Source organism: Bactrocera dorsalis, chromosome 4, assembly GCF_023373825.1.
Source record: "Bactrocera dorsalis isolate Fly_Bdor chromosome 4, ASM2337382v1, whole genome shotgun sequence".
Lineage (NCBI taxonomy): Eukaryota > Metazoa > Arthropoda > Insecta > Diptera > Tephritidae > Bactrocera > Bactrocera dorsalis.
In genome coordinates, this window is record NC_064306.1 from 33350679 (window position 1) to 33373228 (window position 22550).

General features: G+C 35.8%; 1 long non-coding RNA gene across 1 annotated transcript in view; it reads left to right on the top strand.

Moving 5' to 3' along the window:
- The first annotated feature begins 1271 nt into the window (after nt 1–1271).
- The window catches only part of LOC125778453 (uncharacterized), a 157378-nt gene continuing 136099 nt past the window's right edge, over nt 1272–22550 (top strand). Inside the window, exon 1 of the long non-coding RNA XR_007422723.1 lies at nt 1272–1946. This is a non-coding gene — a long non-coding RNA (uncharacterized LOC125778453). The remainder of the gene's footprint in view (nt 1947–22550) is intronic.

Here is a 22550-nt window from a genome sequence, read left to right on the forward strand (position 1 = left end):
CGATGGAATGGTTACATAATCATGTAGAGGGTATATGCTTGATTACATTGTTAAAGCATCTGTCATAATATGAACTTTCTCTTTTACATCTTACTTAATTATATGGAATATGAAAGGCACCAAGTCCTGCTCCCACATTAAGAGTATATTCAGGATGAAATTGTGAAAAGAAATCTGGTTATTTTAATAAATTATACCTTTAAAATAACATTTTTCATCTAATCACTGTAACAACTGTTGTCAATGCTCTGCACCTGTACAATAAAATCAACAATAAAAAATGCCCATCAAAAAATTCAAAGAGGAACTAGAGAGAAAGCTCCTTCTAGGCCAATCTGACAAACCAGCATCTGAGATAGAAAAGGAACCTATAGATGCATATGTTCGTGGTCCCTGAGCAACCACAGACACCGCAGGGGGTACAATCAAGCATATTTTGAAAGAAGCTGAGGGACCCAACTAGAAAAAGGTGCTCGGTGTGCTACAAAAAGATAGCTGCAGGACGTGGAACTCCTTATACTCGAAAAACTGCAAAAATGTTTAATACCTTCTGTGTCAATTGCTTTGAACAACATTCTGCTTAGCTCATATGTATATAGATTACTTTTTGAAATTTTGAAACTGAATTTACTTTTTTTCCTAAATAAATAAAAAAATGGAGTTGAATGTTATCATTGTTTTCGTGTCGTAAAAAATTGTTTATTTCAATATACTTAAAAAGGAAAAAAATAGTATTACAAAAACTATTAAAAAACGTGTTAAGCACTTTTTCATCGAAAAACAGTTATTAACAATATCTTCTGGAATATATATTTTGGTTGAAAAACAGCTAATAATTTAGTTTTGTTTTTTAGATTCCCAAAAAATGTCATTTTGCTTAGACTGTCACACTACTTGCATGTATGTCCCTTATACATCATAATTTTAATTCCTTGAAAAAGGCGCTGATTTTGAAAAAAACACTTTTTAATGTTTTCGTTAGAAATCAATTGATGTATATTCAAGGAATTTTATATTATTCCATGTCACACATTTGGCTACGATTATCACTGCTCTTTACTATTAAAAGACCACGAATACAAAAAATATTAATTTAATGAGAATAAATAAAATATAATATTCCAATGAAAATTTAAATTTACTCATATAGTCATATACTAGTACTTCCACTGCCAAAAACATATGCTTCTCTATTTATAGTTTTTTATTTTTATACTTATCCTCTAATATCTATTTTTCTCATTGCATTATATTCATACTTGTTAATTGATATTTTCTTAAACTAAATTCGCTCCTTCTCTTAATAACTAACAAATGTAATTTATGTATATCCTCCTTCTCTTTATTTGCATAACAAATTCTAGTAAAGCAAAATTAAACAGCATCTTTCCTTACATACAGGCGCAAATAAAAAACAAATCGTTATTGAATATGCAACAAAAAGCAGCACTCTCACCGGAGAGCTATGTATTTGCCTTGCATTGAGTGGGCGCCGTTACCTGCGCTGTGTACGCATAAACCAGCTTCATTGTGAAAAACGACACTTCAATATCGGACAGCAATAGCAATTAAGTAATTTAGAGGTAAATAAAAACTTAAAATAGTGAAAAAATCTTAATTAAAAGTGTAAGAACCCATGTTATAAGAAAATAAAGTGCGAATTAGTGAAAAGTGATAAAATGTGAAAAAATGTGTGCTGCAAAAGTGGAAAATATAATGATGAACAAGGAGATGATCAAATTGTTGGAAGAGTAAAATTTATTATGCACTTAGTATATATGTATGTTTAGTGCAATGAGAAGTGGGAAAAATAATTTCTAGAAAAGCAATTATAAAAATAAATTACGAATATGTGAAGAAGTAATAGTGCGCAATATTATGTGTTTTAATCACAAGCAATTCGAGCTTTTTAATGAAAGGTTTATACATATGCAAAAACAATGCAGGTAAGAAATCCAATTTATCAATCCTGCTTATTTATATATTTATATTAAAATTTAATTACTATTAGTACTAAATGGTATGGATATAATTTGTATAGTTAGACATTTTAGTTTTTATGCGAAAATCGTTTGATGAAATTGATTTTCAAATCTTTCGCCCGTTGACCATACAAAGCCATCGATTTTTTGGTTTGAATTAAGCGGTAAAGTAAATTGCCTACAGCAGATGGCAGCCTGAGTTTCATGTGTCTGTTACGTAGTTTTTTGCTTCCTGCTGTCTTTATGAGAAATAATCCCTATTTAGTTCTTGTATTTTTGCTGCCGCTTTAAGGTTGTAGGAATTTGACCTTGTGAGAAATTATACATGCGGTAAATGAATATCGGAGAGCACAGTTTGAAAAAGGAATGAATGAACATTCCTCTCAGTAAAGCAAAAAACCGAAAGAAAATACAATAAAATGCAAACAAGCTGCTCTATTACTGAGACGAAGAGTAAAGAGTAAGAATAGATCATTTCAAGAACCTCTTAGTGACATAAAGAGCGAGTTTTTAAATAAAATTAAGAGATGAAATTTGAAGTTTATTTCCTAATCCCTGGGACTGAAAAAATATTTTTATTTTAAAATTTGAGTAACAATAAAAAAAATAAAAGCAATTAAGTACAGAAAAATTAAAAATAAAAATTAGAGCAAAAAGAGCTAAATTGTATTTATATTTTATTAATAATAAGCTTTCCTACAGTTTTATATTTTTATATTGAAGAAATCGGATTTTTAATTCCTAATTATAATCTTGCGATTAATAATTTTTATTCTTCAATGCGGTAGTTGGAATTAAAATTTTTAAAACTATTTTTTATTAGGATTTTTGTGATTGCAAATTAAAAAAATCTTCATTCATTTTTCATAGCATTATTTTATTTACTTTAACCTGCTTACACATTTTTTGTTTATTTGGTTTAAGTTTTAACATTCTTTTAATAGTTTTTTATTGTTCATCATAAAAATGTTAGCCTTTAACCCTTTTAGTTAGAAAGAAAAGATGATACGGCATTTATTTTTTATAACTACTCAATTATTGAACAAGATGTAATATTAAGGAAAATATAGAAATTCGAAATTACGTTATTCAAATTCTTTCTTCTTCTTAATTGGCGTAGACACCGCTTATGCGATTATAGCCGAGTTAATAACCGCGCGCCAGTCGTTTCTTCTTTTCGCAACGTGGCGCCAATTGGATATTCCAAGCGAGGCCAGGTCCTTCTCCACTTGGTCCTTCCAACGGAGTGGAGGTCTTCCTCTTCCTCTGCTTCCCGCGGCGGGTACTGCGTCGAATACTTTCAGAGCTGGAGTGTTTTCGTCCATCCGGACAACATGACCTAGCCAGCGTAGCCGCTGTCTTTTAATTCGCTGAACTATGTCAATGTCGTCGTATATCTCGTACAGCTCATCGTTCCATCGTATGCGATATTCGCCGTGGCCAACGCGCAAAGGACCATAAATCTTTCGCAGAACTTTTCTCTCGAAAACTCGCAACGTCGACTCATCTGTTGTTGACATCGTCCAGGCCTCTGCACCATAAAGCAGGACGGGAATTATGAGTGACTTATAGAGTTTGGTTTTTGTTTGTCGGGAGAGGACTTTGCTTCTCAATTGCCTACTTAGTCCGAAGTAGCACCTGTTGGCAAGAGTTATCCTGCGTTGGATTTCTAGGCTGACATTGTTGGTGGTGTTTACGCTGGTTCCAAGATAGACGAAATTATCTACAACTTCAAAGTTATGACTGTCAACAGTGACGTGAGTGCCAAGTCGCGAGTGCGACGACTGTTTGTTTGATGACAGGAGATATTTCGTCTTGTCCTCGTTCACTGCCAGACCCATTTCTTTTGCTTCCTTGTCCAGTCTGGAGAAAGCAGAACTAACGGCGCGGGTGTTAAGGCCGATGATATCAATATCATCGGCATACGCCAGCAGTTGTACACTCTTATAGAAGATGGTACCTTCTCTGTTGAGTTCTGCAGCTCGAACTATTTTCTCCAGAAGCAGGTTGAAAAAGTCGCACGATAGGGAATCGCCTTGTCTGAAACCTCGTTTGGTATCGAACGGCTCGGAGAGGTCCTTCCCGATCCTGACGGAGCTTTTCGTGTTGCTCAACGTCAGTTTACACAGCCGTATTAGTTTTGCGGGATACCAAATTCAGACATCGCGGCATAAAGGCAGCTCCTTTTCGTGCTGTCGAAAGCAGCTTTGAAATCGACGAATAGGTGGTGAGTGTCGATTCTCTTTTCACGGGTCTTTTCCAAGATTTGGCGCATGGTGAATATCTGGTCGGTTGTTGATTTACCAGGTCTGAAGCCACACTGATAAGGTCCAATCAGTTTGTTGACGGTGGGCTTTAATCTCTCACACAGTACGCTCGACAGAACCTTATATGCGATGTTGAGGAGGCTTATCCCACGGTAGTTGGCGCAGATTGTGGGGTCTCCTTTTTTATGGATTGGGCAGAGCACACTTAGATTCCAATCGTTGGGCATGCTTTCGTCCGACCATATTTTACAAAGAAGTTGATGCATGCTCCTTATCAGTTCTTCGCCGCCGTGTTTGAATAGCTCGGCCGGCAATCCATCGGCCCCTGCCGCTTTGTTGTTTTTCAGACGGGCAATTGCTATTCGAACTTCTTCATGATCGGGCAATGGAACGTCTGCTCCATCGTCATCGATTGGGGTATCGGGTTCGCCTTCTCCTGGTGTTGTGCGTTCACTGCCATTCAGCAGGCTGGAGAAGTGTTCCCTCCATAATTTAAGTATGCTCTGGGCATCGGTGGCTAGATCACCTTGGGGGGTTCTACAGGAGTATGCTCCGGTCTTGAAACCTTCTGTAAGCCGCCGCATTTTTTCGTAGAATTTTCGAGCATTACCCCTGTCGGCCAGCTTGTCAAGCTGCTCGTACTCACGCATTTCGGCCTCTTTCTTCTTCTGTCTGCAAATGCGTCTCGCTTCCCTCTTCAACTCTCGGTATCTATCCCATCCCGCACGTGTTGTGGTCGATCGAAACGTTGCGAGGTAGGCAGCCTGTTTTCTCTCCGCTGCGACACGGCACTCCTCGTCGTACCAGCTGTTCTTTTGCACTTTCCGAAAACCAATGGTTTCGGTTGCAGCTGTACGTAAGGAGTTTGAAATGCCGTCCCACAGTTCCCTTATACCGAGTTGTTGACGAGTGCTCTCAGAGAGCAGGAGTGCAAGCCGAGTAGAGAATCGTTCGGCTGTCTGTTGTGATTGCAGCTTCTCGACGTCGAACCTTCCTTGTGTTTGTTGGCGTGCGTTTTTTGCTGCACAGAGGCGGGTGCGAATCTTAGCTGCAACAAGATAGTGGTCCGAGTCGATGTTAGGACCTCGGAGCGCACGCACATCTAAAACACTGGAGACGTGTCTTCCGTCTATCACAACATGATCGATCTGGTTGGTAGTTTTTCGATCCGGAGACAGCCAGGTAGCTTGATGGATCTTCTTATGCTGGAATCTAGTACTACAGATAACCATATTTCGGGCCCCGGCGAAGTCGATCAGCCTCAACCCATTTGGGGAAGTTTCCTCGTGGAGGCTGAATTTACCGACCGTAGTACCAAAGATATCTTCTTTGCCCACCCTGGCGTTGAAGTCGCCAAGCACGATTTTTACATCGTGACGGGGGCATCTCACATAAGTGCGCTCCAAGCACTCATAAAAAGCATCTTTGGTCACATCGTCCTTCTCTTCCGTCGGGGCGTGGGCGCAAATCAGCGATATGTTGAAGAACCTCGCTTTGATGCGGATTGTGGCTAGACGTTCATTCACCGCAGTGAATGATAGTACTCGGCGACGGAGTCTCTCTCCCACCACGAATCCCACACCAAACTTGCGCTCCTTTATATGGCCACTGTAGTAAATGTCACAAGGACCTACACGTCTCTGTCCTTGTCCCGTCCATCGCATTTCTTGGACGGCGGTGATGTCAGCCTTTGTTTTCACGAGGACATCAACCAGCTGGGCAGTGGCACCTTCCCAGTTAAGGGACCGGACATTCCAGGTGCATGCCCTCAATTCGTAGTCCTTATTTCGTTTGCCATGGTCGTCATCAAAAGGGGGGTCTCTCATCCGAGGCTGGTTATGACTATTCACTGGAGTGTTTTTTTTTACGTGGCGGGTCCCAAACCCAGCGCACAACCCTATGCAGGGGATGTTTCGCCTTCTCACGTTAGCTCGCCTTCAAACGGATGTTCTTAGGCTACCCAGAGGATACTTGGTCAAAGACCGGAAGTCGTGAGCTGCTTGAGTCACATGTAAAAGAATCGTTTCTGGCCACTCCCAAGTGAATGGCAATCAGAGAACTTTCCTCACTTGCGTGAACTTCTACACATGACTCCATCCTCCCGTTATTCAAATTACCCAGCAATTATTTTATATTTAATATACAAAAACGAAAAACATTATACTAATAATAATGTATGCAATTGCTATCCCTTTGATACAATAATACTCTTTATTTGCATAACAAAGTTCAGTGGAGCAAAATCACACAATATTTTCCTTGTACTAATAGCAAAAATAAAACCCAAACAAACTGCCTTTACACAACAAAACACATATGGAAATGATAGCCACTCTCAGCAGAGAGTTATGCATTGAGCATTGAGCGCGCGCCCGTTACATGTGTGGTGTTTGCATAAAAAAAACTTCATTGTAAAAAACGACGCATCAATATCGGACTGTATGTGCAATTAAAGCTGAATAAATTTTTAAAATAGTGAAATACCTTAAACATAAGTTTGATAAAATTCCAAAATAAAAGAATATAAAGTGCGAAGAAGTGAAAAGTGATAAAAAGTGAGTTGTGAAAAAAGGGAAGTGGAAAAATAAGTAGGGAGCAAAGTGTTGTTAATTTAATAAAAAATAAAACGTTTTACGTACTTTTTATGTGCTTACAAATAAGCAGGGACTTGCTTTTGTGGTTTTTAATAAGGAATAAGTGAATTCATAATACTTAGGGAGATAAACATACACATATTGATGTATACATATATGTACAAGTGTTCGACTATTAGCGAGTTAAGATTTTTAAATTTTTAGTTTGGTGCCTACATATGTGTAGATATGTATATAAACAACAAATAACTTATATTTCTTGTAGAATGAAATTAATTTAATTTAATTTTTATTATTTATTTTTATTTAATTTTATTTATGTGAATATAATTTAATTTATTTACTTAATTAATTCTGTTTACTATTTGACATTCTATTATTTACGTACAAAACCTTACATTATCAATTACTATGTTTCCAATTAACAATTGGTTTTCAATGACCTAGAAATTTTAAGGTATGCCTTGCTGTTATGATTAAAGCAAAGTATTAAGAGAATATAGTAGAGTTGTGAATGGCTTAATGAAAAAGATTGTATTTCTCTAAATGCGGGGAAGTGAAGCAAAAGCAAAGTTAAGAACTCTTTAGAATAAAAGGAGCTTTGAATAATTGTATAGTATTTATTAATTCATTATTTGGTTAGTTTAATGACGTTTAACCATATTTGGGAATTTTCTAATTAATTAACTATTCCTGGAGTAAGAATTATGTAACAAATTTTGAAATCTAAAAGCACAAAACGAAATTAAAAATTGAATATAAAATTTTTGACCACATACTCAGTGCTGCAAAATAATAAGACAGTTTTTAATTAAAATAAAAAAAAACTTAACTAACTAGTATTGTCTTTCTTTCTTTCCAAACTTCAGATTATTTTTGTCAGTTTTCAGCCCGGAATTTAGAATTAAAATTTTGATATTTAAAAATTTTGACATTAGAATATTTTTATTTTTAATTCTTCTGTCCGTTATGAACGATGAGAAATTTTGGAATTATTCTTATTCAAAATTTTTGGGGCTAAAATTTTAAAAATTTATAAAACAGTTTATGACATATGAAGAAGCTTAATTAAGTATTTCACTGCTTTTAAAATCAATATATTCTGTAATTTTTTAATATGGATTAGGGTGAGCCTTAAGAACTTGTACGTTCGAGGCTTGCTTTCATGAAATTTTACACAGGTCTTTGAGATACAATTCTTAAAGGCTTTGATGGAGGATATTTCGTTTATAACTATTTAAAAAAAATTCGCGAAATTTTCAGTTTTTTGTAAAAATGTTTGCCAAAAGTCCAATTTTCAGACTTTTTTCATTCGTCCAAGTTCTAAGTGTAACTAATACATGCATTTTGTTCACTTTATATGATCCTGTTATGAGTTATCCTGTCAACGCGGGCGTATCTTTTTTCCGAGTGGTCACCGGAAATGGCGTAGCAATGGCCGAGTTTAATATATCTTTTTCAAAAAACTTCAGAATTTGGGTATTCACTGGTTTTCATATCTGGATTGATGGGGGAATGAGTTGTTAAGGGCGCATAGAGATGGAGCTACCGTGCATTCTGCACACTTTCATCGGTTGTTGTTGTTGTTGTAGCGGTGATTGTAAACTTTTTTTTGGTGGAGAGAACAATTTAATTGTCACTTAAATCATCTAAAGGAATATACAGGAACTCTGAACTCTTTTGTATCGGTCAGAAACTATTTCATTCGTCTTTAACTTTATCTAATAATAAAATAGAGGGCACAGTGAAAGAGTCGTCTAATTTTTTATATGAATCGAGTTTTTTTCGAAATTTAGAAAATTTTTACAAGAAATTAAGAAATTAATTTTGATTCAAGTCTTAGTTAGGATATTTTGTCAAGTAAGAGTTATTAAATATGCCACCAGACAGAACAAAAGAAGTATTGTATTACATGAATAAACGAAAGCATAAAGTAATTGAATCACACTATTCCCAACAGAACGCTTTTCCCACGCTTTCCCATTCTTACAATTTCGCTCTGCCATTAATAAATTGGTATTTGCGAGCGTGAACAAACGCATAATGGACAACTCCAAAGCAGCAGACTGGAAATGACAAAATGCTCGGAACAATACATTTCTCTTCTTTCATTCGGCAAGCCGCTTCTAATCAGCCTCTGTTAGTATTTACTTACAAAAACAACACTATGTCCATATTGTTTATGAAAACACATGTTGTCGACAGGCCATTTTATTAAACACTAATGGATACGTTTTGCTTAGATGAAAATAGACTCCAATTTATGTGAGTAGCTCTATGTATTTACGATTGTGCTCATCACCAACAACAAAAAGTTCTATACTTCTAGCGCATGGACATGCAATATTTTATAGTTGTGCACATGCAGACACACAAATAAGCGAGCACTTCAGCTGCTCCCACACAGTTCTATTTCACTTCACTTGGACATGTGTAAGCAGAACTTTTAATCTACAGCCATTTTCCCCTAGACATTGGCAAATTATGTCGCTGTTGTCACTTCTGTTATTATTCTATGAAATATACATGCTTGTTGTTGTTTTATGTTTGTCATACTTGATGGGCTGCCAACGCTCTTGCATGTCTGAGTACCATATCTTCTGTCCATGACAGTGGCTTATGCAGATATGTATGTGCTGTAAACTTAAAGCTGGAAAAGTCCAAAACGCAACAATATTTGCAAACGTAATATGAATACATAACTATACTGATTTGTATGTGTTTGTTCATGTGAATGTATGCAAGTGATACATGCATATTCATGAAAACATTTGGTAGTTAGCTTGGTTTTGCTTTCTGCTATTTATTTTCTTTGACGTGATTCTTTACTTGATTGCTTTCCATGTGTGAGTTTGTTAGTGTGTGGGTGTATGCATAGCTGATTTTTAAATACACTCACTTGATTTTGTTGCTGGACATGTTCGTAACAAATCTTAACGGAGTAAGTCATAATACTGGAATAATAGTGGGTAAATTTGACAGCTATTATACAATAATTTACTTTACAAAAGAAAACATACTCGTATATGCAGATATTTGGTCGCTGGCTCTTTGATTTTTACTACGACAAGGTAAAAAGTGCACGTATTAATTCATTTCAACCACTAAAACTTTTGGTTATTATATATTTTTGGTAAATTATATAATAAATTGACTAATATTTCTTTTAGCAATCTTCGAACACCATTTCTTTTAATCTTTTTTTTAGAGGCTTTTTACTTAATAAATAAAAAAATATAATGTATACTTACATATAAAACTTAACGTTTTTTTTATAATCAGTAATTAATTTTGAAAAATTTTGGTTTCATTTTACCTTAACCGATACCCTAAAGGACATCTGAAATAAGTTGTGATTCGTTGAGAAATTTTTTTCTGCTTTAAATTATCATTAATTCAAAAACCAAATTAATATATTGTTACAATTAATGAATACCGGTAATAGGCGAAAAGGGCAGTCCAAATTTAGAGTTTTGAAAAACCGACTTTTGTGAAGAAAATAATAATTTATAAACCAAAATTGTTATTAAAAATATCTTCCTTTTTTATACCTAGAAAATCACGCGAAAATTTAAAGTCGATCGGTCAAGCCGCTTAGGAGAAAATTTCCTCACCGACTCTGAAAAGAGTGCTTCAAAAGAAACGCTTTAAAAATTTTGGGATTACACAAAATTTAAAAATAATCTTACAAATGCAATCATATCTCTGAAATTATTTGGCTGATCAACTGCCATATGTTTTTGTAACAACCGGGGTGAATAATTATGATTTTTAATTAAGAACTTCCTTACTGGCGAATATTGTAATATAAGTATGTTCCCTTCTGTTGGGATATATGACTTAATGACGCTAAGACTGTAATCCAAAAGAGCTAACATCTTTTAGCATACAAATCTTTTCATAATCTCGAAAAATGATGATAAGATATGGCGTCGATTCTTTAGAAATGAAGACAGTTGTACCGTGTCATCTTAGTATTCAGTTAAGCAAATAACAAAAAATTCTTGTCAATTTAGGCGACCGTCAAAAATTATTAAAACTGACCTTTTGTAAGGTTATATCGGAAAATTCCTTTAAACTGATTTATATTCTGTTGACATAAATATTTACTTTAAATTATGAAATTCAGTTAATATATATAATATAATTCAAGTTAGTCAAGATAACTTTTTATAAATGTCTACATATATTAGCTTCCTTCCATGTCTCTCATACATTAGCAGGATTAAACCTAACTAATTCTAATACATATCCTGAAATGCCTCCATCGTCATCGATTGGGAAATCGGATTTCCCATCTCCTCCTCCATGTTACTGCCATTCAGCAGGCTGGAGAAGTATTCCCTCCAAAATTTCATTATGCTCTGTCACTTGAATACTACTGAGGAGACTGATTTTATGGACCTTTATGCCTAACATACTTTCTGTGACCACCCTGGCTTTAAAGTTGTCAAGCATGGTGACAGTTATAGGAAGAGCGTTCCAAGCGCTCATAGAAGGCATCTGTGGTCACATAGTCCCTCTCTTCCATCCAGTTGTGGGCACAAATCAGTGATATGTTGAAGAACCTCGTTTTGATGCGGCTTGCGGTTATGCGTTCATCCACGGTAGTGAATGACAGAATTTGGTGACGGAGTCTCTCTCCCACCACGAATCCCACACCGAATTTGGGTTCCTTATATGGCTCCTTTAAATGTCACAAGGACTTACTCGTCTCAATCCTTGTCCCATCCATCGCACTTCTTGGATGGGATTGATTTCAGCCTTGCATCTTACGAGGACATCAATCTTCCCATTTAAGGAACCGGAAATTCCAGGTGCATTCCCTTAAATGATAATCGAAGTGGTCGTCATTAGGAGGAGGATTTCTCATCCGGTGGATCCGAGGCCGTTTGATATTTTCATTGAGGGTCACAAACCCAGTGCACAACCGTGAGGAGGCATGATTCGTCGTCACACTTTAGTTCACATTCAAACGAATGTTTTTTGGCTATCCACAGGATATCTGGTCTAAGACCGGAAGTCGTGAGCTGCTTGCGCCATAAGTAAGCAAGCATCGTTTCTGTCCACTCCCAAGTGAATGTAATCTCAGAGAACTTTATTCACGTGCGTAACATCACTCCATTCTCTTACGTACTTACAATGATCTTCAATTGTTAAAAAGAAGTTCAATTGTTAAAAAGTTAATTAGTTTATCAAGATGGCAGCCAATAAAAAAGTCTAATTTTGCTTAAAAATTAAACAATTTTTGGCATAACAAAATTATTATACACTTTAGATACAATTAAAAAACTGGAGAGATTAAGGTACAGTGAAACATATACCGATTAGCGGAAAAATCTTAAGGCTACCGAATGATTCGTATTCAAGATACAACCGCAGCCAATTTCAAAAATATTGCTTTGAGAAAAATAGGCTTACAGATAAACCGATTGCAATGATTGAACGGAGCGGCGAAATTTTGAGGGGTTGTAACTAAAAGGATATGTGCATGTATTAAGTACACTTAAGTGTGTGCTTTATATACATATATGCATTTTAATTACGTGTGTTTTCGACATGGCTTTATTTTAACAAATCTTGTCACCGCTTTAATTTAAATTTAATTCAAATCGCATCAGCCACAGTTTAATTGCTGCGGAAATGTAAATTGCTATTTTATTAATACTCATAACATATTTCCGCAATAGACGCATACATTCAAGTTTGGTGCATTTAATTTAATTGCTGTGCGCAAAAATGTATAAATAATGGATAATTTAAAATTGCTCACTTTATGGTCGCATGTGTTGTTTTGCCTAATTACAGTACTGGGTAAAATACTTGCAACTGAAAATAATTCTGAGAGTCTTTAACATTATTATTTAACATTTTTCAAAGCATTCTCACAAAAAAACATTTTGCGGTAAAAAAACAAAACTTTTTTACTCCATAAGTTAGTAGCTTAAGGGGTTAGGGGTAGTCAGAATTTTCAAAAAATTATTTGCTTTTTGTATTATCGTTAAGTGCAATATCTTAGAAATATTCTCTGAAAATGTCACGTTGATCCGATAATCAGTTTTTGAGGTATTCGACAAATAACAAAGAGAGCTCGGGCACTTCAAAGCGCTAGTGTGAAACTTTAAACGCGTTTTTCTCAAAACTTTGTTTTTTAAATCGGTTACAACTGTAACTCGAAAACCGCTCAGTAGATTTTAATGAAATTTATACAGCTTTTAGAATACATAATAAACTCGGGTCTGATTGAAAGATTTCGTGTTTTTCAAAAATTTCTATTTTTTAAGACCAATTAACTGTTGATTTTTTCCCAAAAATTCAGAAAAAAATTACTTGAGGCCGCCTTTTTGTTAATTTTTGAAAAAAAAACCTTCGATCATGCCCGGGATTATCTATTTATAAAACTAATTTTTTGTTTGATTGATTTTAGATGAATCTCCAAGGTCTTATGGTTGTCACCGCAAGTACCTTTTTTTGGAACTGTGTCAACACAAACAACTATGACTTTGGAAATTAATTTTTTTTTTTAATTTTCGTGACTTCAAGTCAACACATTCTATAATAATGCCATATACTATATTGTAAAATAACATGACTTAATAGCAAAAAAAAAAAATACTGAAAACTCTCATTTTTTCGTTCCTCTGTCTACCCCTAACCCCTTAATTCTGGTAACAGCGCCCTCTAGTTAAATATTGACGCGCTTTAGGCTCCTTCTGTCACATTTTCAAACACAGTCACGCACACACAGTCGATGATTTTAATAAACACTAACCACACAACTTGCATTTATTTTGCACAATACTGTACGTATATTTATATGCATATACTTATGTGCGTGCGAATTAACTATGTACTTACTATATGCATGTTATTATTCTGCAAAATGGCGTACACCGCTAACCACAGGACTTTGACATTAATCTCACTAATCAAGCTAATTTAATTTTAATTGATATAATTTAAAAACATTTCAGTTGCATTTTTTACTTCATACCCATAAATGAACGATAACACAGTTATGCTTTTAAACACATAGCAAAAACAACAACAATCGAAATTTTCAGAGCATTAGCACACATATTTCCACAGTTAGGTTAACATCTAATTGAAGTTATGTGTAACTCTTAATTCCAATTTATTTTAATGGCACTTTGCAGTATTGGAGTAACACGAGCGAATTTAGTTTTTTATTGCTTAATGTGGTGTTACTCAATATAATAGTTTGTGAGTGTTCGAATGGTTTGTGGTGGTTCTATTGTGACTTTCATACCATTCACCGCAACAAGATCAGGGTGAGGTAGGAAATAAAGTAAGAGTCCTCATTTAAAGCTTTAACAAAATTTAGCGAGCCTGTTTTTCTGATAACGTGTAGCTTTCTTCATCAATGGATAAAATAAGTGAAGACTTTCCATAACTGCCACATAAATAATATTACGATTTTACCGCAAATTTAACTGGGCAATTGATATTGGATATGCAATAGTTTACTGCCGGAAATGCTTATTCCAACCAATCACATACCAAATATCTTGGTAAGCGTCCTTGGTGCAACCCGCATATCCCTAATATACCTGTAATGAATTCCGATCCTTTGTTTGAGGATGACTTCAATGTCATTTTCGCCGATAGTTGTATATTTAAGTTAATAAAACACAAATTTAATTGTAATTCGTTTAAAGTTGAGTTCTTTCGCAACATCTTTAAAACAAAGTTTTGCAAACACCTGAAAATATTCCACCTTTGTTCCTGTAAGAGTATGAAATGTTCGGTTACACCTGAAATAAGGCCTTACTTACTTGTTTCCAGAGAGATTGGGCATCCACTCTACAAATTGACATCAACAGTGCCACTACATGAAGGCAAAAGATATTCAAAATGGGGGTTAGGAGCTTAATTTTTGATCTATTCCTAGATCTGCCCTACGGTGCATATCATCCTGCTTTAAATCATAAATCTGAAAATAACATGCTTTTTACTAACCTACTTTATATAGATATATCAAATAGTTTTTGTTTCTTCCTATTTACCATTTAGAGGGTAATCGCTCAATTCGCATCAGTTATCTGTATACTGCATTTTTCAAATCTACTTCAGTGATTACTCGGATACAACTGAAAAATACTATCAATAATACATATATTTGGCAGGCCAAAAGTTACCCAGCTTTTAGGTAGTATACTTTTTTTTTAAAAACCCCACCATATTGTACATTTTTTTTGCGATCACAGACCATTGTGCGTATAATATCTTCTTGTGGAATTTTTTTTTAGCTTCATCCGGGAATAAGGCCGGAATCACTGCAGCAGTGTAGTACTTTTAGTGGCTTCATAGATAACATGTAATGGAAAACTTTTAATTTTTTCTTGAGAAATTTGTATATGTGTTCTTAAAATATGCTTAAATTACCCTTAACGCTTTAAAACAACGGATGCAGTATTTTTTCAATTCCCAAAAATGCCTTTACAATTCTAAGGCCTCCCACAGCAAATACTTTCTTAAAATATTTTGGGTCGGATTACACAATTTTACGCACTTTTTCAAATTCGCTTCTTTGACCCACACATGACACCGTGTAGTACACGACGTATAAGTTACCTGTGTACACCTGGGTATCGCATTATCAATGCCGTTGGAAGGAAGTGAGCGTAATAAAGGAACACAAAAACTGGTTGGTTGGCCACTTCACTCACACCGCGTCACCTTCAACTTGTTATTCATTCAAATGACAGCCGTGACTTAGAGGAAATGTGCCGATAAGTCAGCACCGCCAAAGGTGCCTTTGTTTTGTTGTTTACGATTGAAATTTTAGTGCCGCCGCCAACCGTTATCAGCTAGAGTGGCATGTTCATCGTGTTGCATAGCACTTAGTTAGTTAGCGAGTGTGTGTGTGTGTGGCTCGCTCTAATTTCAAGTCTGTCGCGCATAAATCTTCTGTCGTCACTTAGGTAAGCGCCTCAGCGCCTAAGTCTATGCCTTAGCGTTTGCTGGCTATGCATGTGTACATATATATGTCTGTGCATACGTGTTTGGGTATTGCTTTGCCGCTTAATGCGTGTGTATTTGTGCAGTCGTGCGCATAAGCACAAGTGCCGCAATGGGACATTCAGCCTCTTAAGCGCCTCTACTCCCATGCATACGTACATACATACATATGTACTTGCAAGTGTGTGTGTGTGTGCTTTGAGTGCTCTCTTCAGTGGCTTGCAAATGACACTTGAGCTAATAGTGTTGAAAGTGTATGCCAGCAACAGCTGCCTTCATAAGCAATGGGAAGAGGTAACAAAGCGAAAATGCTGCCATTAGATGTTTGAGGCGCGTATGTAAGCGCTGTGGCAAGTCGGTGTGCCATGGCTATAAGTTGGCAATAAAACCTGTTAAAATTATTGTTACTACCTAGCCCTGCTACTCTTCGGTGCGCTATCTAATGTTGTTTACGCGCACTCACATGTTTGACATACACACATACTCATACATATGTAAAAAGTATAGAAGTGTTCCTCACTCTTAGGTTTGCATGTGCTTGTCTACATATGCTTTGAATTCGTAATTAAATGGCTAAAAGCTAATGCTAACTGCTTTTCTCTTTCACTTGCCACCCTAACGAATATATACAGTTGCTATACTCACATAAACAGTTAATATTTTTTAAGCATCACTTTTCCGTTAATGTCGTCATTACATGCTTTATACAATTTCGCTTTTTCTTTGTGTTTTGTTGCGCCCACCCGGCATTTATCGATTGCTGTTGCCACCTGTGACATCCTACGCTTTCACTTATTACACTTCAAATAGAAATGTACACCATTTATGAGGGACCACTCGTTTACTCTTCCATCCTGCTTTGCGCCATTGACTTCTGTTGCTGCATATGGTCAGCGGTTTTGCCTCGTTAACAGTTCATTTGTGGCACCTTGTTGCCATTAATGTACTATATTGCACTATTAAACGTTATTTGTTCTCATGAGTGACACTTGATTGACATATATTTGCATTTGACGCACAAAAGTATGCAGTGACCCTAATGTAAGTGGAAAACGTTTCTATGTATTTTATTACTGCACGTCGGAAACTTTGGGAAAATTCTTTAGAATTATGATTTCATATAAATAAAGTAAGTGGTTGTTTTGGTTTTTTTATGCTCAAGCAACATGTTGCTACAGAGTATTACAGTTTCGTTCACCCAACGGCCGTTTATAACACGTAGAACTAATCGATAGAGATATTGAGTTATGTATGTATGAATGATAAGGCTGACGGGACAAGTTCAGCTCCAAGTGTTTGTCTCTCCATCCATCCTTGCAAGAGATACAAGAGCTATATTTGATATAAAAAATTGTTTAAGAAGCCGTCTCTAGCTTGATACTTCTTAAAAGTGGGTGTGGTCCCATAATACGTTTACGATAATTTACTTATCTCACAAATAATCCTTTTTAGACTATGAAAGTAAACAAAATCGAGTAATAACTCTACCCATTTCCTATATAACGGGTTTGTTAAAAATTACTAAAAGTGCGATAAATCAACAAATAAACGCATCAGAGACATTAAGTTTTACACTCGAAATTGCAGAAGTGAGTTTTAGAGGAGCAAGTGTCGAACTTGGACGATAGACCAGTGACCGCCTATTTGGTTCGGAATACTCGACCAATTTTTAACAAATTCGGTAGATAACATAATCCTGACATTCCTAGGCTAGAGTACGGAAACGAAAAGAATCAGACTCCAACCACGCCTACTTTCCATATAACTTTTATATATACATTAAAATTCCATCTGATTCTTTCACTTTTGAGTATAAATATCAAGCATCAATAAATATGTATATCGGGATAAAACTTTGCAAGAAATAGTGCCTTTCAGGTATGCCATCTCAGGTCTAGTAATTACAATTGCTAAGGTCGGACCAAAATGATTCAAGCTCCCAGAAACCGAATGTGGGGACCTCAGTGCCTGTCGCTAACTTTTTACCGAAAACATCGGTCAATCTGGGAGATTTATTACCGACATTTAGAGAAAACCTCTTTTAGATACCAGTATGCCTATATGACGAAAATAATTTGAATCGGGTCAGTACTTCCCCTAGTCTCCCTATACTTAATATAAAGGTTTTCAAACTTTCGGTTTACTTTTTAGATCGATATATTAGATTAAATTAGATATATCGGGTGATATGTCAGTGAAATTGGACTCTAGGTAGAAATTTGAAAAAATTTGTTGTTGGTTTGTTTTTTGCTATAAAAATTTAAATTTTGGGATTTTTTGATTTATAATCGGTCATTCCAAGCATTTGCAAATGCTGTACTCTTAAAATTTCAAATCACTCAGTAATGTCGTTTTGAGGTACGATGGAGGAAGTTTAAAACGCACAATTTTAAGAGAAACGCGCTTAAAGTTTGAAGACAGCTACTCAGCGCTCCACACAGCACCTTCTTGTAACTGCTGTATCTTTACATAAAACGACTGGAAATTTAAAAAAATCTGTTTTCTACCGCATTTTAGGCATGTTAGGAAATCAACTCATGAAAAAAAGAAAACCAATTTGTTGAGCTCATCACATGGTCTCTCTTAATTTGAGTAATTAAAAAATAAAAAAAAAAACTACATACGTATAATGACTAAGGATGGCCGGTACGGATTCCCATTTTCTTGGCCGATAATTTCCAATGCTAATTATTGGGTCGGACAATAAATAATATCCTAGTATCGCTTACCATATGCTATGTGAACACCTGCGACGGTATTTCAATTCTGTTTGAATTTACGCATATGTGCCCGAAAATAAGCAACAGTCGATTGTGGGTGTTTCTAGATGAGCCGAATCCAACGAAAACTGTTCGGGCACGATACACTTTCAAGCAAATGGTTGCCAGTTTATTAGGAAAAACTGGACATGTACCAGCCATACCATATGGAAGAATGCAGAACAGTAAATTCTGAGAGGTATTCAACCATTTGTTTGCCAATTGTCTTACAAGAAATCAGGAAAACAAACGGCCGATGACGAATCACTCTTCACCACGGCAATGCTGGCTCCCACACACAGACAGAGACAACTGAATTTTGACCTATCAAAACATGGATTTGATGAATTATATGCCGTTATTCCCATACGTAAAAAACTATGTGGTCAACGTTTTCGAGATCTGAAGAGGTGGTTGATGAGTTCAGACCAATGTTTTGAGATACCTCAATCAAAATCGTACAGATCTTGATTGGAGATATTCTCAAAAAGTGATTTGTTTTGTTCTCGAATCCCGAAATATGAAAGGTAACCTACGTAATCATCTGATTTTCAACGCTGCCTTATGTATCGCTAACTATTAGCTATGCGTTAATGTATACAGTTTCACTATCAGAGTGATTATGTTAATATGTCAGATCTTCACTAGTCATACTTACGATATACTTTGTTTTTTTTTTTTATGGTGCAATTGTTGTTGTTTCATATCATAAGATTAAATAGTCCTCGTATATGAAGTGATATACTTCTAAAAGAAAAAATATGTTGTGATAATTTCAACTGTAATATATATAGGAGGTTTGCCAATTAAGTAATGATACTGATTGTATTGCCGCGCTTGTGGTAAACCTGTGAAATTAGCTTTCTCTTTTTCCGGCATTCCTCCCCTCTCCATTGATAAATGTGCCATCGCTCTGGCTTGTCTAGTTCGCCTGCTGTGTCAAGTTGAGTAGACGTGTGTTTGTAGTGCTCGTCAAGAAAATGGAAAAACGAAATCAAGAGCAACGCGTCGCGTTAAAATTTTGCGCTAGATTGGGCGAAACAGCTTCGGAAACGTACGCTAAAATTCTAAGAGTGTATGGTGATAGTGCTCTTAGTCGTACCCAGACTCACAATGGCTGTCTCTGCGCGCCCCCCGCCCGAAAAATGCTCACATGAGCAAGTCGAAGGTGAAAACGATGATTATTGTCTTTTTTGATAGCCCTGGAATCGTCCACAATGAATTCGTTCCACCGGGGAAAACTGTGAATCAAGTCTACTATTGCCAAGTACTCGAAAGATTGCGAAAACGAGTCAACAGGGTGCGCCCAGACATCGCTCGTAACTGGATCCTTCATCACGACAACGCGCCGTGCCACACCGCCCTCAGCGTGTCCCAGTATTTGGCCTCTAAAGGGATCGTCGTGTTGCAACAGCCGCCTTATTCGCCCGACATGTCGCCCTGTGACTTTTTTGTTTCCTAAAACAAAATCGGTGGTCAAAGGAACCCATTTTGAGTCGATTACGGACATCCAGGCGGCCGTGACGAGGGTACTCGCGGACATCCCAGTCGAAGCGTTCCAGAAATGTTACGAAGCATGGAAAACGCGCTGGAATCGCTGTATAGCTGCCCAAGGGGACTATTTTGAAGGGGATGGCAGAGTTGTAGAATAATTTTCAAATATACGGTTTTTATGGAATCAGTCTCATTACTTAATTGTCATACCTCGTATATAGTAGTATGACCCTTGACTGGTAAAAAGACTTCGTTGGTTTGTAATAAGACACATGGAAACAGTTTTTTGTTTGCTACTCACGATCTACTCTCTCAGTTTTTGAGATATCGTTCTTTTATCTTCAAGAAGCTGTTCATTTGCCGGCATCCCTGATATCGGTGTAATGGAAATCAAAATAAAGATTGTCACAAGATATTTATTTTTCTTAATACATGATCTTAAATCGACTCGAAAGTAGCTTAAGTTAAATAACGAGGCTAGAAAGAACTAGCAAAATGTTTTTTTTTAGATGGTTACTTTTACAGATTTAGTTATACATTTAATTTCTTTAGGAAAGGGATGGGCTTTATCACTTCTGTGGAGCTACAGTAAACGCTGTTTTCTTTTTTTTCCAGTTAGTCTATAATTGAAATAGATTTGAATTTGTGTTATCTATTTTTAATTAGTATGAAGGGTTATTTCTTTGAACTTGGGGATGGCAGTTTTCATATTTTGGAGCAATTCCATTCCATTTAAAGATATATGTATACCTAAATTATTAGCTAGGTTTACAATGCAGACTAGTTTTTCCTTAGCTTTCCTTAATTAATAACTAACTGATTTCACTGCAGGGCATTTAAAATGAAAACTCCAATTTTATATCCAAAAAACTGGAACCAATCTGTTCGGAGTGCCGCTGCGCAACTTTCGATCTCCCATCTCCCGCTAATTCGCAATAATTTGAAATTTAATTTATGCACGAAAATGTGAAATCGCAATGCTCACGGCTGTGCGAATGCAATCATGTCCTAACAAGCGCTTTCACTTGTGTGTTTATGTGTGTACAAAGGCACACATACACGTGTCGCATGGCACGCTTTGTGTGTGCTGAATACTAACATAACGGCATGTATTTTGCTAATTGCGATAATACGCCGATATAACGGTCATTTGGTATAAGCGCAATTGTTCTGCGCCAACACGCGCATACCTACCCATGTATACGTCTTTATATAGTTTTGTCTGGCAGTAAGTGATTATACTACCGTGCGCACTACATATTTTGTTGTAATGTTGTTTTTGTAATTTGCTGTATAGCAGCATGATTGTGTTGTTGTGCTCATTTAAAAAAAAAAAAATTGACAACAATAAATTGGCAAAATAATGCCTGATCGCGATATTATACGGCGCCGGCTCACCTAATATGCGTTGATGTTCCTTTGTGTGTATGTGCGCGCGTAAATATTCCATTACAATTACATGCTGCACAAACAAAACAATAAACAATTGAGAGCAAATATGAAAATGGGGATTTGCGGCTCTAACGAACAGTGATTATATTTTCATTAATACTTGAAAATTCCATTTTATTTACGATGCATTTGGCGTGTAGTCAACCAATAAAAAAGCTTAGTAGCTAAACTTAACAGGCTGATAATCCTTCAATTGCTGTGTTGCTAGAATAACGGTGTGTAGTGCAAAGTTGTATTGTGTTTATTTATTATGTTTTTGTATGTAGGTAAAATGTAACTTTAGTCTGATGATGATACGTTCTGTTATTATGTATTGGAAAATTAATTCGTCGTTATTGTTGTTGGTTTTGAACGACATGCAATTTTACATGAAATATTGTTTCATAGATGTTAGGCAAATAATTAAGTATGTATGTACAGTGGTAGTCTTAAAATTAGAAACGACTTTGCAGCATATAGTTTTCTTAGTTTATTTTAAAAATTTAGATTGCCACATTAAAACTATAAATTGGAATCAACAAAGTAACACAGTTTACAAGTATTTGAGTTTTACATAAAATTACAACAACATTAATTCTATTTAAAAATTATTTAAAAAATTTGAGGTAAACATAAAGAACACTAAATTCAGTTTGATCTTATAATTAGAAGCGACAGTAACAACATAAAAATATTTACATAAAATTGAAAAAAATTATTAAATTTGTTTAGTATTTTCTTGGATTCCCCTTATTTTTAACAATATTATCTCGCCTTCACGGTAATATTTGGATTAATTGTCGGCATGTTTACACTGATAAACTCGTCCTTTTTTCGCCGTTTTTTATCCTTAAGATCTCGTTTTTCAATAGTCCATAAGTTTTCAATTGGATTGAGATCAGGACTTTGCGGAGCCCAATCCAAAACATCAATATTTTTACCCGAAAGCCAGCTCGTCACTAACTTTGAAGTGTGTTTGGGTCAATATCGTGCTGGAAAATGCAATGGACTGACATATTCTCAAAGGAGTATTGTTCCATT